The sequence below is a fragment of the Lactuca sativa genome, chromosome 1 (genome assembly GCF_002870075.4).
Source record: "Lactuca sativa cultivar Salinas chromosome 1, Lsat_Salinas_v11, whole genome shotgun sequence".
Taxonomy (NCBI): Eukaryota; Viridiplantae; Streptophyta; class Magnoliopsida; order Asterales; family Asteraceae; genus Lactuca; species Lactuca sativa.
Genome location: NC_056623.2, coordinates 162,031,182 through 162,036,407, shown reverse-complemented (window position 1 = coordinate 162,036,407; position 5,226 = coordinate 162,031,182). Strand labels below are relative to the sequence as shown.

The 5,226-nt window shown below is 32.5% G+C and overlaps 1 long non-coding RNA gene across 1 annotated transcript; it reads right to left on the bottom strand.

Annotated features, from left to right (window-relative positions):
• Positions 1-242: 242 nt before the first annotated feature.
• Positions 243-4,228, bottom strand: LOC111902299 (uncharacterized). The gene is made up of 10 exons (XR_008228293.1): positions 2,763-4,228; positions 2,489-2,651; positions 2,105-2,411; positions 1,970-2,024; positions 1,734-1,892; positions 1,555-1,657; positions 1,354-1,450; positions 799-883; positions 582-715; positions 243-481 (listed from the first exon to the last, which is right to left on the bottom strand). It is a non-coding gene; the product is annotated as an uncharacterized LOC111902299 (long non-coding RNA).
• Between the last annotated feature and the right edge of the window lie 998 nt (positions 4,229-5,226).

Here is a 5,226-nt window from a genome sequence, read left to right as displayed (position 1 = left end):
ATTCCATAGCAACTTTTATGTAGCAATTTCCATAGCAATTTTTACATAACTAATTCCGTAGCAAATTCCGTGGCAATTGTTCCATACCATTATTCAATAAATTTTGATTATTCAATTAGACTATTATATCAATTTATAAAAATGCAATTAATATAAAACCACAAGTAAAAGAGTATTTCTATAGAAACTAAAAGAAATATCCAATATATCAAAAGATACATATTTCAAAATCAAAAGTGGCTACTAATTAAATATAAAATATTATTCGATACATAATATTCTATCACTGATTAATAAAAGTTTTAACCTACTCATTCAAAGCTTGTGCAAGTTGTTCAAACTTTGCTTGAACATCCATATTTTTCTGTTGAAACTCCACGTTCTCTTGTTGACATTTTTCTGTTGAATATCCTCATATTTTCTGTGTTGCATCTCAACTAAGGTAATTTGGTTTGAGACATAAGTCTTTCTTTTTATGATCCTACAATATTTCAATATAACCAGTAAAAACAAGAACGAATGATTAAACAAGAAATTTGACCGTTAAATATTATAAATGATGTAAAGCACAAAAAAATTACCTCAAAAGCCTTTTTCAAAAACATATGAATTCTTTTTCGTATTTTTGTCTAGCAGAACCAAATCCCACTGAAATGACGTTAAAAATGGACATCGCCTTTTGCACAACCTCTTCATGTGCTTCTCTCATTGCAACCTATAGTGATTTGAGAGACGATTTTATAAAGGCTTGTACATTGGTTTATATAAAAATCAAAGAAAATAATGAATCATACTTACTCAGGTGGCCTTTGTACGATCAAAGATTGACACATAGAGATCACTAGCCAACCCATATGCCCTTTCACACTCTGCTTCTTCAACACTTTGTAAAATGGAAATAGTTTAGTAAAACACAATAAGAATTAAAAAGAAAATTATATAAAACTAACATGCCATGAGAAGGTTATTGTAGGCACTGGTACATTTTACTTGTGCAAAATTTCTTCGAAACCAAGAAACATTAGAAACATCCGTACACATGTAGGAATGGAAAGATTCGTTATGTTTGGTTGGTTTATAGAAATAGAATAAATTTTCTTATGAATTTACAAAAATCTTCCCTTCGTTTTGGATTTTTATCGTGTTTAGTCCAGAATTGAAACCTTTTCCACAAAGGGACCACTTTTGTAGTTAATTGTTTTTGTGTTATATGTGAATATGATGTAGGGTAAAAATTATTGAATTACAAAACATGATAAAAGATTATTAAAACACAAATAAGATTATAATAAAGCATATATAACTCTTTGAAAAAGATGGGACTTGTCTAGATTTTGAAATTCAAATTCTTACGGATAATGATGTATTTGAATCTTGCACATCCAATTTGTAAACAACACCATATTCGAATATGAATAACCGTAGGCTCAAAATCGTCTCCATAACCCTTCTTCGAATATGAGACTACAAAAGAATCACATTTTATCATAATTAAGAATTATATATAAATACATGGTAATGGAAAAACAAGGATATTTTTTAAAATTGTAGTACCAATTCTTCATCTCACCAAGCTTCCCAACTTTCTTCTCCTTTAACACTAATTCCACCTCTATAGAAGAGCTAATTTGTCCGGTCTCTGAAGTCCTCTACCGTCCTAAAAATGGAAAACAAAAAAAAGTATAAAATATAAAGATGATGTCATAAATTATAAAAAGAAAAAATAAACTCACTTTTGCCACTTGAAACCGGATGGATTGAACAAATAAGGAGCAAAACGCCATGAAATGGCCATAAACCAACTGCTAACACTTAGAAGAATGTAGCCTACTAAACTACCTGCATTGTATACATATGCAATGTACACCACTAACAATAAAACCATTTCCATTCTGTTTCAATAAATAAATAAATAAAATATTAAAACCATGAGAGAGAGTGATTATTCTAGAGAGAGAAAAAAGAGTACCCTTTGACCAAATGACTTCACGAATATGTACACAGTTATCACTGTTAAGTGTTAACTGCATATTAAACCAAAAAAGTTGTTGGCCGTTTAAAAAAAATAATACTATAAATTAATAAAAAAGAGTGTGTAGTCTACCATGGTGCAGAAGTAGAATCTAACGGTTATAAACTAGAACAAAAGCATCCAGAAAAAGTCAAAGAGTTCCCAAAACTTGAACCTTTTTCCTTCATAATCCATCTTCATTTCCTGCTACCTTCTAGTTTTTGATGAAGAAGGTGATGATGATGGTCATGTTGATGGTGATTGGATCAGTTGTTGCATAATGATCTTAATAATTCAAGAAATTAAGAATCCGTTGATAGGTCTGGTTTATTTGTTCCACCAAAGTTGTATAGTCTTTTTTCAAAGAACTTGCAGTGAATCATTCCAGTACTATGAGCACCTGTAATGAAACTATATAGATTAAGAACTGAAGCAACTAGAGTAGAGAACTGAAGAATAGATGATTGAATTGTGTACCTAAAAGAGTGACTGTTTCTTTATCAGTGAAAACCCCTGTTGCAAATCTTGCAATATTTGTAGAAAGATCATATAAGGGACTAGGAAGCTCATAGGAGAGTTGAGAGAAAGATCGATTACTGTCTTTTCTACCTGTGTGAGCTAGATAAAATGGTCCACCAGCCTGTAAAAGAAATTAGATATTAATAACCTAAAGTTTCATGTGTTCTTGAATGATATGAAGAGGAAAAAAGGTGAAAAGGGAAATGATTGGGAGATGAATGTGGTTACTTACTAGAATCACACTCTCATAAGCCGCCACCACAAGAAGATCAACACAAGAAACTACACCAGGGCATGCATTTTCTAATTCGGCTTTGATGATGTCAAGATGTTCAAAACATTTCAAACAATATATGGAAAAATCATATTTAGACAAAACTAAAAACAATAAAACTGCTACAGCATCATAGCCATAACTCTGAATCACTATGTTAAGAAGATAGAATTTTTGTTCTTCTGTGGTGGGTGAGGAAACGAGTTTGTTGATTATACCAAGCACAACGTGTCTTAATCTCCCAGTCATGAAAAGCGTAAGGTTTAATTTTGTAGGTAAACAAAACTTCCAAATCAAAATGAAAATTCAATCCAGAAATCAAAGTGGAAGTTAATTGCTGATGGATACATTGTTCAAATATTCACAATTCTAATTTTAATTACCGTTAACCAATACGAATTATCAAATTAAACCTAAAACTCAATCGATGTAATAGAAAAAATAAGTTAGGGTTTTTTTTACCAAAACTTGGAAAAAAAAAGTTGAAATCGGATCGTCCACCAGCTGCAGCAGCGACTTCGACGGTGGTGGCGGCGGCAAGAGAGAGAGAGAGGCGATGTTGATCTTCGTTCACACTGTGAGAAAGAGGAGCAACTTTACTTGTTTAAGGGGTGGTGGGTTTCATGTTGTACCAACAGTGGAAGGGAGAAGGTATGTTGCGTCGACGACTTTGAAGGAGCTGGAGGGATTTGCTGCCGGCGGTGATGGCGGAGGTGATGTCGTTAGCGGAGGCAATGGTCGGCTGGAGGCGGAAGGGATGGCCGACTGATTGCAGATCGGGGATGATGCAACCTGAGGTATCGTGTGATTAGATAGAGAAGAGGGAAAGTGAGAGTAGGGCAAAATCAAACCCACAACGATTCGGTGAAGCTCACCCTGCAACATTCTCATATTTACCAAATTGTCCCTACTACTTAAAAAATAAAAAATAAAATCAAATATTACCAACGCGCATTTCCAACCGAACGGAAAATTGTTGATTTGTGTTGGTAAAGGGTCGGCAGTTGTTCAGTGGATAATGACGTAAACGGAGACTGGGGAAAATTGAAGAATGAGGAAACTGAGGAATGAGGATGGTATGTTCAGTGGTTTATATTATGGGTCCTCATCCTCCTATTTGCCTTTAAAGTTTGAAAACATCACAATCTGTCACAACGCATTACCAATATCGACCATAGATCCTAAAAAGATGGAGGGTGAAATATCACTTGATATCAAACTTGAGGACCTTCTTGCAATTTATGACCAAGAAAAACTCAAATATTTGTCTTCGTTTGTTAGTTAGGTTTGAATTATTCATCTTGTAAACAAACATCGCTTTTAATGTTTAGAAACGATTTGAAGATGTTTGACTTATGCAGAAAGTCAAAGTCAATGTGGTCTTGGCTGATAGAGGATCGAATAAGCTAATATTTTCTGCAAAACCAAAAGAGAAAGATGAATCGGTTGACTTTTTTTTGTTGTGTCTTACATTTTTTTTTTTTTTTTAATTTTTTTTAATTTAATATTTTTATTTTGGTGTAATTGGATGAAGATATTGGGCAAGACAAGCGTTTGAGAATTGTTTTATGTTTTTCTCTAAACTTAAAGCTGAGGGTATAATCGGAAGTACAATGAATTCCTCTTCTCTTCATCTATAGCAAGATCTTGCTCTTCTTTTGTAAACTCATGATACTTCACCTATATCTAAAAATTTTGCTAAGTTGACTATTTGACCATTTGATAGTTTGACTATTTTTATTTTTGTTGTTGAGTTTTCAAAGATAATTGTGTATTTTTAATATATATTTTTTTAATAATCTTCGATATTTTTGCTACGGAAACATATTTCGTAACTACTTAACTACGAAATTTTCCGTAGTCAAATACCTATGGATTTGGATTTTGTAGCTATTTTGCAAATTCACCTTTTTGTAACAAGTTTCATAATAGATTAGCTACAAAATTTTATTTTGTAGCAAATTTTCCTAGCAAAATAATTACGGATCTTAATTCCATAGCTAACTAGCTACGTATTTTTATTTCGTAGCCAATTATATAGTCAACTAGCTACAATCATGGATTTTGTAACAAGTTTTATAGAGAACTAGCTACAACCAAAAAACTTGTAGCATTATTTGTAGTAAACTAGCTACGAAATTTAATTCTGTAGCAACTATTCAAGATTTAGCTACGACATGCAATTCCGTAGCAAATTAGTTACAACCAACCATTTTGTAACATATTCCGTAATAAATTAACTATGAATTTAGATTCCGTAACAACTTTACGTAGCTATTTAAGATTTAGCTACATAATGCAATTCCGTAACCATTTATGTAGCAAAATAGCTACGACAAGTCGTTGCGTAGCATATTCCGTAGTAAAATAGCAACGGATTTTGATTCCATAGTAACTTTCCGTAGCTATTTAGGATTTTTCT